The following is a 13282-nucleotide window of genomic DNA, read 5'->3' as shown; positions in this document are numbered from 1 at the left end:
TAATTTCATTCAAAGATGCCATTAACATTAAAAAATTAAAAAGAAAAACATTTTGCTTATTTCCCTGTCCCTTCCTGATTTTTTCTTCCTTGTATTTTTTAAATTATTTTTTTTATTAAAGATGTTATTTGAGTTTTACAATTCCCCCCCATCTTACTTCCCCCCCCCAAGGAAAGCAATCTGTCAGTCTTTACTTTGTTTCCATGTTGTACATTGATCTAAATTGAGTATGATGAGAGAGAAATCATATCCTTAAGGAAGAAACATAAAGTATAAGAGATAGCAAGATCAGACAATAAGATAGCAGGGGTTTTTTCTAAATTAAAGGGAATAGTCCTTGAACTTTGTTCAAACTCCACATCTCCTTATCTGGATACAGATGGCACTCTCCTTTGCAGACAGCCCAAAATTGTTCCCAATTGTTGCACTGATGGAATGAGTGAGTCCTTCAAGGTAGAACATCAGCCCCATGTTGCTGTTAGGATACACAGTGTTTTTCTGGTTCTGCTCATCTCACTCAGCATCAGTTCATGAAAATCCCTCCAGGCTTCCCTGAAATCCCTTCCCTCCTGGGTTCTATCCATGACATACATATAACACAGTTTGCTAAGCCATTTCCCAATTGAAGGACCTTTACTTGATTTCCAATTCTTTGCCACCACAAACAGGGCTGCTATAAATATTTTTGAACAAGTGATGTTTTTGTCTTTTTTCATCATCTCTTCAGGGTATAGACCCAGTAGTGGTATTGCTGGGTCAAAGGGTATGCACATTTTTGTTGCCCTTTGGGCATAGTTCCAAATAGCTCTCCAGAAAGGTTGGATGAGTTCACAGCTCCACCAACAGTGTAATAGCGTTCCAGATTTCCCACAATCCTTCCAACAATGATCATTATCCTTTCTGGTCATATTGGTTAATCTGAGAGGTGTGAGGTGGTACCTCAGAGAAGCTTTAATTTGCATTTCTCTAGTAATTGATGATTTAGAGCAATTTATCATATGGCTATGGATTCCTTTGATCTCCTCATCTGTAAATTGCCTTTGTATATCCTTTCACCATTTGTCATTTGGGGAATGGCTTTTTGTTTTAAACACATGACTCAGTTCTCTGTATATTTTAGAAATGAGTCCTTTGTCAGAATCATTAGTTTTAAAGATTGTTTCCCAATTTACTACATTTCTTTTAATCTTGGTTACAGTGGTTTTATCTGTGTAAAAGGTTTCTAATTTCATGTAATCGAAATCATCTAGTTGGTTTTTGGTGATGTTCTCCAACTCTTGCTTAGTCATAAACTGCTCTTCTTTCCATAGATCTGACAGGTAAACTAGTCCTCGATCTTCTAATTTGCTTGTAGTATTGTTTTTTTATGTCTAAATCCTGTAACCATTTGGATCTTATCTTGGTAAAGGGTGTTAGGTGTTGGTCTAATCTAAGTTTCTTCCATACTAACTTCCAGTTATCCCAGAAATTTTTATCAAAGAGGGAGTTTTTATCCCAATAGCTGGATTCTTTGGGTTTATCAAACAGCAGATTATTATAAGTCTCCTGCTTTTGCACCTAGTCTATTCCACTGGTGCACCACTCTATTTCTTAGCCAATGCCAAACAGTTTTGATGACTGATGCTTTATAATATAATTTTAAATCAGGTAGGGCTAAGCCCCCTTCTTTTGCACTTTTTTTCATTAAGTTCCTGGAAATTCTTGACTTTTTATTTCTCCATATGAATTTGCTTACAATTTTTTCTAACTCATTAAAGTAATTTTTTGGAATTTTGATTGGTAGGGCACTAAACAGGTAGGTTAGTTTTGGTAGAATTGTCATTTTTATTATATTAGCTCTATGTATCCATGAGCAGCTGATATTTGTCCAGTTATTTAAATCTGATTTAATTTGTGTGAGAAGTGTTTTATAATTGTTTTCAAAAAGTTTCTGAGTCTATCTTGTCAAATAGATTCCCAGGTATTTATATTGTCTGGGGTTACTTTCAATGTGATTTCTCTTTCTAGCTCTTCCTGCTGTATTTTGCTAGACATATATAGAAAAGTTGAGGATTTATGAGGGTTTATTTTATAACCTGCAACTTTGCTAAAATTGCTAATTGTTCCCAGTAGTTTTTTGGATGATTTCTTGGAATTCTCTAGGTAGACCATCATGTCATCTGCAAAGAGTGAGAATTTTGTCTCTTCCTTCCCAATTCTAATTCCTTCAATTTCTTTTTCTTCTCTAATTGCTGAAGCTAAGATTTCTAATGCAATATTGAATAGTAGTGGTGATAATGGGCACCCTTGTTTCACCCCTGATCTTATTGGGAATGCCTCTAGCCTCTCCCCATTGAATATAATGCTTGTTGATGGTTTCAGATAGATACTGCTAATTATTCTAAGGAACAGTCCATTTATTCCTATACTCTCTAGTGTTCTTAGTAGGAATAGATGCTGTATTTTGTCAAAAGCTTTTTCAGCATCTATTGATATATAATTTCTGATAGGTTTGTTGTTGATATAACTGAGTATACTAACAGTTTTCCTAATATTGAACCAACCCTGCATTCCTGGGATAAATCCTACTTGATCATAATGTATTATCCTAGTGATAACTTGTTGTAATCATTTTGCTAAGATTTTATTTAAGATTTTTGACTCTATATTCATCAGGGAAATAGGTCTATAATTTTCTTTCTCTGTTTTAACTCTTCCTGGTTTAGGTAACCGCATCATATTGGTTTCAAAGAAAGAGTTAGGTAGAGTTCCATCTTTCCCTATTTTTCCAAAGAGTTTATATAGAATTGGAACCAATTCTTCCTTAAATGTTTGATGGAATTCACTTGTGAATCCATCAAGCCCTGGAGATTTTTTTCTTGGGGAATTCAATGATGGCTTGTTGCATTTCTTTTTCTGAGATAGGGTTGTTTAGGTATTTAATCTCCTCTTCATTTAACCTGGGCAACTTATATTTTTGTAAATATTCATCCATTTCACTTAGATTATCAAATTTATTGGAATAGAGTTGGGCATCTTCCATGTATTTTTACTGATTTTCTTGGTGATTTTTGTTTCTTGTTATTTGGTTTTGTTTTGTTTTTCAGGATGCTAGAAAAAAAAATAACAAAGGCCTCCAGAACAATGGGTAGAACCCAGTAAAGAACTTCTGAAAGAATTTGGACAAGTCATGGGCCTGGATGAGGTTGAGCAGATAAGAATGGGTTCCAATTCATATTGTTAGAAGGAATTGATGTGGTAACAGATATATTTGAGTAAATTTTCAGTTATAATCCCTTTACAGGCAACTAGATGATAAAGTGGATAGAATGCTAGACCTGGATTCAGAAGGGCTTGGGTTCAAATGAAACCTCCATAACTTATTAGCAATGTGAGCCTAAACAAAATCACTTAACCTCTGCCTCAGTTTCCTGATCTGTAAAATGTTGATAATAATGGCACCTCCTTTCCAGGTTTGCTGTGAGCATTGAATGTGATAATATTTGTACAGTGCTTAGCATAGGATCTGGCACACTTAACAAATACTTAATAGATACTTAATAAATGCTTATTTTCTTTCTTCTTATGTAAATTATTTTAATATTGCTTCTTTCCTCTGAATTATTTATATAAATCTTCCTACATTTCTTTGTATTCTTCATATTTCATTTTTATGATACAATACAATTCCATTGTATACCATAATTTGCTTTGCTTCCCCAATCACTGGACAAATTGGCTATTTCTAGTTTTTGTTGCTTTAATTACCAATAAAGCTGCTTTGAATATTTTTGCCCCAATATTTTTTCCCCTTTGATTCCATCTTTAAGGTGCAGTCCTTGTAATTGGATTCCTCTCTCAATAGACAAAAATGGTTATATGACAATACATACTGATGGATTTTTTCCTAAAATGATCAAACTGTCACAACTCTACCAGCAGTGAAATAATTTCTCCTTAGCTCTGATAATATGGAATTTTACTATTTTTTAGCCTGCCTTTTATTTTTAATGCAATTGCCTTGAAAGTTTGCCAATGAAAAAGTGATGAGTGAAGAGATAGAAAATACCTGTTTGAGATTGCACACACCATAAGTAGATGGAATTCAAACCAGAGGTCTTCTGATTTCAGACTCACTATGACTTTCCCACTATGACTAACTTGCTACATCTTCTTTTTTCTTTTTTAAATTTCTTTTTTAAATTTAAACTTATATTTTTATTTATTTACACATTACTAAAATAGTCTTGTAAGAATAAATATAAGCCCCCTCCCCCCATAAAAAATAAAAAACCTCATGAGAAATAAAGTGAAAGAAAAAGAAAAAAATGTGTTTCAGTCTATGTTCAGATACCATCAGTTCTGTCTCTGGGGTGGATCACATTCTTTATCATAAGTCCACCAGAGAAGTTATTTCCAAATTTTTCCACAGTTGCTGTTGCTGATTTTAATTCCCTCCTTCCATTCCTCCCTACTACCATTTATTATATTTTCTCTCTCCTTTCACTCTGTCTTTCTTTAAAATTGTGCTATGGGACAGCCAAATGGAGTAGTGGAGAGAAAGAGTACCAGCCCTGGGACCAGGAGGCCACGAGCCTACATCCCACCCCAGAGACCCAGCAACCACCTAGCCCTGTGGTCCTAGAAAGTGAAAAAAGAAAATGTTTTATATCTGACTATCCTCTTCCATGATTTACCCTCTCCTCTATCACCTACATCCCCCTCCCTTCCCCTCTCCCACCCCCTTTCTCCCATCCCTTTTCTCTTTTTTTCTCTAGATTTCTATACCCTGTTAAGTATGGATGTTGTTTTCTCTCTGAGCCATTTCTGATGAGAATGAAGTCTCTCTCATTCCACCTCACCTTCCCCCCTTCCATACCATTGCAAAAGCTTTTCTTGACTCTTTTACATGAAATATCCTAGCCTATTCTACCTCTCCTTTCCCTTTCTCCCAAGACATTCCTTTTTTACCCATTAACTCCATTTTTACAATATATTTTACCTTCAAATTCAGCTCTCTCCTATGCCTTGTCTATATTTGTTCCTTCTAACTGCTCTAATAAATGAGAAGGTTCATATTAGTATTATCAGTGTCTTCTTCCCATGCAGGAATACACGCAGTTCATCATCCTTAAAAGTCTCATAATTTACTCTTCCTGTCCACTCTCTCTATGCATCACCTGAAACCTATACTCAAAGATCAAACATTCTGTTCAGCTCTGATCATTTCAACAGGAATATTTGAAATTCCCCTATTTCATTGAAAGTTCATCTTTTCCCCTTGGAAGATGTTCAGTTTTGCTTGATAGTTGATTTTTGGTTGCATTCCTAGTTTTTACCTTCTGGAAAATTATATTCCAAGCCCTACAAGCCCCTAATGTGGATGCTGCTAAGTCCTGTGTGATCCTGACTATAACACCATGATATTTGAATTATTTCATTCTGACTGCTTATAATATTTTCTCTTTGACTTGGGAGTTCTGGAATTTGACTATAATATTCATGGGGGTTATTTTTTTAATCTCTTTTAGGAGGAGATTGGTGGATTCTTTCAATTTCTATTTTACCCTCTACTTCTAGGATATCAGGGCAATTTTCCTATAGAAATTCTTTAAAAATGAAGTTGAGGGGCAGCTGGGTAGTGCAGTGGATAGAGCACCAGCCCTGGAATCAGGAGGAACTGAGTTTAAATACAGCCTCAGACACTTAATAATTCCCTAGCTGTGTGGCCTTGGGTAAGCCACTTAACCCCCATTGCCTTGCAAAAAAACTTAAAAAATAAAAAAAAAATTAAATTAAAAAAATGAAGTTGAGGCTCTTTTCCTGATCATGACTTTCAGGTAGCCCAATAATTTTTTAATTAATTAATTAAATTTTAAAATTGCCTCTTCTGGATCTGTTCTCCAGGTCAATTGTTTTTTCAATGAGATATTTCCATTTTCTTGTAGTCTTTTTTCATTCTTTTGGTATTGTTTTATTGTTTCTTGATTTCTCGCAAAGTCATTGACTTCCTTTAGCTCCATTCTACATTTGAAAGAATTGTTTCCTTCAGAGAGTTTTCTTATCTCCTTTTCCATCTGGCCAATTCTGCTTTTTAAGGTATTCTTCTCCTCGTTAACTTTTTGGACTGTTTTTTCCATTTGACCTAAACTGGCTTTTAACATGTTTTCTTCAGCATTTTTTTGGATCTCCTAGGCTAAGCTGCTGACTTGGTTTTCATGTTCTCCCTGCATCTCTCTCATTTCTCTTCCCAGTTTTTCCTCTCCCTCCCTTACTTGATTTTTTTTTTGCAAGGCAAATGGGGTTAAGTGGTTTTGCCTAAGGCCACACAACTAGGTAATTATAAAGTGTCTGAGATCGGATTTGAACCCAGGTACTCCTGACTCCAAGGCCGGTGCTTTATCCACTACGCCACCTAGCTTCCCCCTTACTTGATTTTCAAAATCATTTTTGAGCTCTGCCATAGCCTATTTTTCTTGGAGGCTTTAGATGCAGAAGCTTGGATTTTGTTATCTTCTGATTGTGTGCTTTGAATCTCCATGGGACCAAAGTAATTGTCTATAGTCAGGTTCCTTTTTTTCTGTTTACTCATTTCCCCAGACTGTGTCCTGGTTTGAGAATGCATCCCAAACTTTTGAATATTATTAGGACACCCCTACAAGGACTTCAATTCCTTCAAGATACTATGAAAGGCTCTGACTGCTCTCCTGGCCTGTGCTCTGGTCTGTGGATGACCACAAGCATTCCCCTCTGCCTTGGAGCTGTGAAGGAGGGTCCCTAGTCCACTATGCCAGTATGGGGGCCCAGACTGTGACCAAAGTCTAAATATGGACAAAGCACCAGAGTCTTGTCCCAGGGACAGAGGAGAGACCTCCACAGTCTCCCCCTACCCCCTTACCTTCTATGAGCTGAGCCCTCTGGGAGCAGCTGCCTCTCGGCTCCCTGCTGGGAGGCTGGGTGGGCCTGATTCCATTTTCCTGGGATCTGGGTTGTGCTGAGGGTCATGGCTGAACTGTTGCAGCTGCGCTGAGGGCCAAGCAGGCCTGTACTCCCCCATGCTCTTTCCAGCAGAGGTTTCCCCACTGATCTTCCAAGTTGTACTTGGTGTTCCCTGAGTTGACAGGTCAGGAAACTGCTTCTGCTGCCAGGAGCTGGAACTTGCAGGGACTTAGGCACCCCATGGGCTGTTCCTGGAAGGCTGGAGCTCCTTTGCTCTAGCATGGTAATCCTGGCTGTGCTGCTGCCCCCTCTAACCCCAGAACAAAGCCTTCTCATGATCTTCCAGGTTATCTTGGGCTGGATAATTGCCTCACTGGATCTTTCTAGGGGTTCTAAAATTTTAGTTATAGTCTTAATTTTAAGGTTTTTGAAATATTTTGGAGAGAGCTCCTGGGAAAGCTTGTTCTCATGCTGCCATCTTGGCTCCGCCCCCATCTTGCTACATCTTAATCCAAATATGCCCCAATATTATTATAATCTTGTATTCTAATTCATCCTGTCCCCAGCTCACCCCCAACCTCAGACACATTTCTAATCAGAAATAAGAAACTGAGAATTCCAAGACTCAGATCTATGTTATAAGATATCATCTCATATTAAAATCTTTTCATCATGACATGTCCAAAACAGAAATTATTGTATTTTCCAAAAAAAAAAGTTATCCTTCTTCCAAATTTCCTAGTTTTTACCTTGCATCTTTCCAGCTACCAAGGTTCTTAACATTAGAGTCATTCTTATCTCTCTCTCCCCCTTAGAATCCATAGCCAGTTGCAATAACTTATCATTGCTACTTTCACAATGTTTCTTGCATCTGTTCCCTTTTCACCATTCACACAGCCTCTGCCCTAGTACTAGTGTTCATAACCTCTTGCCTAGACTATTGCAATTATTTCCTAAATGGTCTCTCTCCCTCCAGTCTCTCCCCCCCTCTAATCTATCTTATAATAGCTATCAAATAGATATTGCTAACAAAAAAAATCTGATCATCTTGTTACCTCCTCCCCTCAAAAATATTCAATGGTTCTATTTAGGATAAACAAGCTCCTCAAACTAATGTCTAAAGCCTTCTGAAGTCTATTTCCCACAAACCTTTCCCAATCTTATTTTATATTAATTCTCTTCTCATCTTAGTCATCTAGAAGAAAGCAAATGCTGTATCAGGCCCAGCTCAGCTGCCACCCTCTTCTTTTTCCCTGATTCTTCTACTTAGAGGTTGCATGTCCCTCCTCAAACTCTCATTTCTCTATTTGACTTTTTTTTTGGGGGGGGTGGGGTAATTGATCCCATACCAACAAGCAAAGTGGGTGAAGCAGAATGAATCTGGAGTTCTGTTAGCTGTTCCCATTGATGACATTCCATATCCAGCCATTGCACAGGTAGTCTCCTGCAACTGGAATGTACTCCCTCCTTACCCCATTGATCTCTGACTTCCTTCAAAGTACAGCTCAGGGACCAACTCCTATTCAGGAGTTTGCTCCATGTTGCTTTCTCGAATTTCAATTTCTATAAAATGTATGTTTTTCTTGTTTTCTTGTATATACATGCCATATCCTCTCATTAGAATGAGAATTCATTGAGGGCAGGAGCTGGATTCTTTTTTGTCTGTGTAACTTCAGGACCAAGTACTTTCTTCCACATTATTGTTGTTGTTGTTGAAATGAATCACTCCGTAGTAAAGTGCCAGACTTGAAGTCAGAAAGACTAATCTTACTGAGTTTAAATCTTTCTTCAGAAACTTCAGAAAATACTGAACCTTATTTGCCTCAGTTTCCTCATTTATAAAATGTGCTGAAGAAGGAAATAGCAAACCACTCCAGTATCTATGCCAAAAAAACCCTAAATGGTATCACAAAAATTTGGACCCGACTGAAATGACTGAACAACTTTATTCTTGTTTTTTTTTTTAACTCTAGTTTTCTGGCAATTGATTTTAGGTGAAGCCTCCCAATTCCATGGAAATTCTCTATTTTGGGGGTGGCTAGGTGGCTCAGTGGATAGAGCACCGGCCCTGGAGTCGGGAGTACCTGAGTTCAAATTTGACCTCGGACACTTAATAATTACCTAGCCGTGTGGCCTTGGACAAGCCACTTAACCCCATTGCCTTGCAAAAACCTAAAAAAAAAGAAATTCTCCATTTTCCTCTACTGCCCACTGCATCCCAAATTCAAGACAAAAGATAAAAATATAGGATCATATATTTTAAATTATAAGGTAGGTCTTAAATAGTGAAATTTTAACCATTCTGGATAGTATAAAGTCTTTCAAATCTAACTACAAACATTTTAGGGGTTTCGGAGAAGCTAACCTGGGATTCCAAAAATCTCCTGTTGAATATGCTTAGAATCAATTCTATTTGTTACTTTAGACTGGTAATAGTAGAAAGAATACTCGTATTGATGTCAGAAAATTTAACTTCAAATCCTATCTTCTGTACCACAATGAGGAAAATAACTTCACCTTTCTATTCCTGAGTTTCCCCATCTAAAAACGAATTGTTTATACTAGTTGACCTCCAAGGTCCCTTCTATCTCTAGATCTTTGATTCTATGAACTCTTCTAAATATGGGATAAGGAATCTTCCAGTGGGCAGGTCTTCTACTATACCACATTGGCCTCTCTCAGTCACAAAAGATGAAGTCCTTCCAGATCAGGAGCTAACTTGACCTCATGGAAGGTCAGAGCAATAAGGTCCAGATAGGTCACTGCAACATTCCAACCCTAAGACAATGTCTTTTTCAGCTTGCAGCCTTCTGCTTAAAGCCAGGCAGCTGTCCAGTCCCAGCTAGTTTGAGACCGCAGGAGAACATCTCTCAGCTGCTGAATAATTCCCCAGAACTGCTTCTCCCTGAGGCCCAGCCCTCAGGCTGTCTTAGAGGTTAGCTGGGAGCCCACAGAAATTTCATAGACCTAAGCAGGATGGAGATAAAGTCATTGGACTCTGAGGTGGACGCTACTGTGGCTAGTTGACTGGTGGAAACAGCTGGGGAGATTCTCAGAGAGGGAGCTGCCCATCTTCCTTTGGGAATCTGCCCAGGGATCTTATCAGATCTTTCTCAAATGTTCCACTTAGATCACTTTCAACTCAATCAAGAAATTTCTATTAGAAATTCCCAATTTCTATTAGAAACTCCCAATAACCCACTCATTCTAGTATCCAACTATTTCCCTACATGAGCAATTTGTTCTAGAGAAGCAAATCTTTCCTTTGCCCATGTTCAGATAATTTCAGACTATGACTAACTTAATTTGTCCCTACCCCCTCATCATCTCCCCTCTTTCCAATGCCATATCAGTAATAATAACTAGCACTTATGTGAAATAAATACTTGAGTCTCACATAAAACTTTCAAAATAGATGCTATTATTGTCCCATTTTCCAGATGAGGGTAGTGAGGCCAAGAGAGAGGTTAAATGACTTCATACAGGGAATGAATATCTGTCTGAAGCAAAATTTAAACTCAGATTTTCCTGATTTCAAATCCAGTGTCCTAAGCACAAGATACCGATCTACCTTCCCCTAATATTCATCCCATCCCCTTCTGGTAAATTCATAGAATTATAGAATATTTGAGGTGAGGAACTGGAGGTCCAGAGGGGAAGTAATTCACCTAAGCTAGCTCACAAAGCCAGTTAGTTAGTGGCAGAGCTAAGATGAGATCCTTTGACTTATATCTTAGAGTATAATTTTAAACTTGAGTCTTTTTTTTTAGGTTTTTACAAGGCAAATGGGTTAAGTGGCTTGCCCAAGGCCACACAGCTAGGTAATTATTAAGTGTCTGAGACCGGATTTGAACCCAGGTACTCCTGACTCCAAGGCCAGTGCTTTATCCACTATGCCACCTAGCCGCCCCAAAACTTGAGTCTTGATGGAAGAGAAAGCTTTTGAATAATGAAGGGGGAATTTATCCAGGGTGGGCAGGGGGAATAGAAAGGAAAAGAGTTCTGTTAGGGAAAGTTAAGACATAGTCCAGTTTGGTTAGATCCAAAATATGAGGAGGTGATCATTGTGAAATGTCATAGAAAAAGTGGGTTGGACCAGCTTGTGGAGGGCAGAGGAGGGAATCTGGGCAGTTCATTATTTCATTTAGTATATTGTGAATTCCCAGAATATCAGGCACACATATTTTCAACTATAAGAGGAAAAAATACCTTCCCAAGTCAAATGTATGGGTTTGGAGATTTAACTATGTTAATAATCCCTGGAGGCATATAAATAACTCATGACTAAAGTCACTAACCTACCAGGTCTTAGGTTAGGCTCTGATACCCAGATCCTCCCTTTTTCTCTACTTCACTCTCTAGAAATCAAGGTATTTCAGTTAAAATACTGGTCTCTGCCACTCACTAGGTGTGTGACACTGAACAATTTATTAAATCCCCCTGAGCTCAGTTTCCTCATCTGTAAAATGATGGGAATTGAAATAGATGACTTCCAAAGACCCTTTCAGTTTTTCTAATGGAAGAATGTATGTTACAGAAAGACTTATTCTGGAGAATATTAACAATAAGCCTTTAACTCCAGATGGCTTAGTCAGGCCAGTAGTCCAGAGATCCTCTAGCTGAAATGGTAACATAAGATTTCAGTCAGTTATAAAAGACTGCCAAAACAGCTAGGTGACACAATAGATAGAATGCCAGGCCTGGGGTTAGGATGTCCTGAGCTTGAATCCAGCCTCAGACACCTATTAGCTGTCTGATCCTGGACAAGTCACTTAACAACATTTACCTCAGTTTCCTTATCTAGAAAATAAGCTGGAGAAGAAATGGCAAATCACTCCAGTGTCTTTGCTAAGAAAATCCCACATGGGGTCATGAAGAGTTGTACAATCAAAAAAACAACTGAACAACAAAACTTCAGTCTTTCTTGTCTACCTGTTTATTCCAATTCTTAATATTAGTTTATAACCTCCAAAGGTACAACCATAGTTTAAGAATTCTTCCTACTTCCATACCCCTTCTTCCCAAGCAATTGGTTACCAAACCTTAGCTATTCAGTCTCTATATGTGTCTGTCTTCTTTTTTTCCTCTCACAAAACCCATCTATCATCTCTTACTTGGACTTCTATTTCAGATCCTATTTCTTCTCTCTCCAATCCATCCTCCACACAGTGGCCAAAAATGATCCACTTAAAAAACAAGCCTGGTTCACAGGAGAAAAGTGGATAATTTTGATTATGGAAAATTAAAAATTTTGGCAACAAGCAAAACTATTTCAGCTAATAGTGAACAAGAAGGACGAGAAAGTAATGGTTTCTGTGAAACAAGAGAATCATCTTGGGAAGACCCTTCTCTATTCCAGATGGAGAAAACAGACAGATTTATCAACCAGCAGTTCCAAGACAAAAAACTAAACAGGCTACTTATCCTTTTAAGAGGTCTGCCTGGGTCAGGGAAAATGACACTTTCTCATGTTCTGCTTGGTCAGAATCATGGTGGCATCATCTTCAGCACTGATGATTATTTTCGGCATCAAAATGGGTACACATATAATGTTAGACAACTTGGTGATGCCCATGACTGGAACCAGAGCAGAGCAAAAAAAGCTATTGATCAGGGAAGATCTCCAGTTGTAATAGATAATACTAATACCCAAGCTTGGGAAATGAAACCTTATATGGAAATGGCTATAGGCAAAGGATACCAAGTGGAATTTTATGAACCTGAAACATGGTGGAAATTTGATCCTGTGAAATTAGAAAAGAGGAATAAACATGGCGTGTCTTGTGAAAAGATTGCACAGATGTTGGATCATTATGAATATAAAATGTCCATCTCTATTGTAATGAATTCAGCGGAGCCTCCACATAGAAGGTCTGAGAGACTTTGAAGACAGAGGTGGGGAGGCTATCTAGATTCATGGAATCACTTTGATGTTGCAAAATAACTAATGTACACTCTGCTTTCAACTAAAATTAGCTCGTGGCTTACCCTTACAAAAGAAGCATTGAGACTTTCTGGAGGTTTTTAAATAGGTTCAAATCTAATAAAAAAAAATCTAATAAAAAAAAGAAAAAACTATTTCAGCTAAAATTAGAAGAAAAAAGTAAAATTGGAGAGGAAAAGATATCTTTGAGAAATTTTCCTGATAAAGATTTCATTTCAATTTTTTGTTTGTTTTTTAATGGAGTAATGGTTCTAAGTTACTTGTTCAAGGTCACACAGTAAATATCAAGGGTATAAGGCCAAATTTGAATGCAGGGCTCCCTGACTCAAGGGCCTATGCTCTATTTACTGTGCTACCTACATGCCCCTAAAAGTTTTATTTCTAAGATATCTAGAAACTGTTCAAATTTATAAGAATAAG

General features: G+C 37.6%; 1 pseudogene; it reads left to right on the top strand.

The window, feature by feature from the left end:
- The first annotated feature begins 7198 nt into the window (after positions 1 to 7198).
- On the top strand, positions 7199 to 12807 carry LOC141522756 (NEDD4-binding protein 2-like 2 pseudogene; annotated as a pseudogene).
- The last annotated feature ends 475 nt before the right edge of the window (positions 12808 to 13282 follow it).

Source organism: Macrotis lagotis, chromosome 4 (genome assembly GCF_037893015.1).
Source record: "Macrotis lagotis isolate mMagLag1 chromosome 4, bilby.v1.9.chrom.fasta, whole genome shotgun sequence".
Lineage (NCBI taxonomy): Eukaryota > Metazoa > Chordata > Mammalia > Peramelemorphia > Peramelidae > Macrotis > Macrotis lagotis.
The sequence above is the reverse complement of the archived record's forward strand: the minus strand, read 5'-3'. Positions and strand labels throughout refer to the sequence as shown.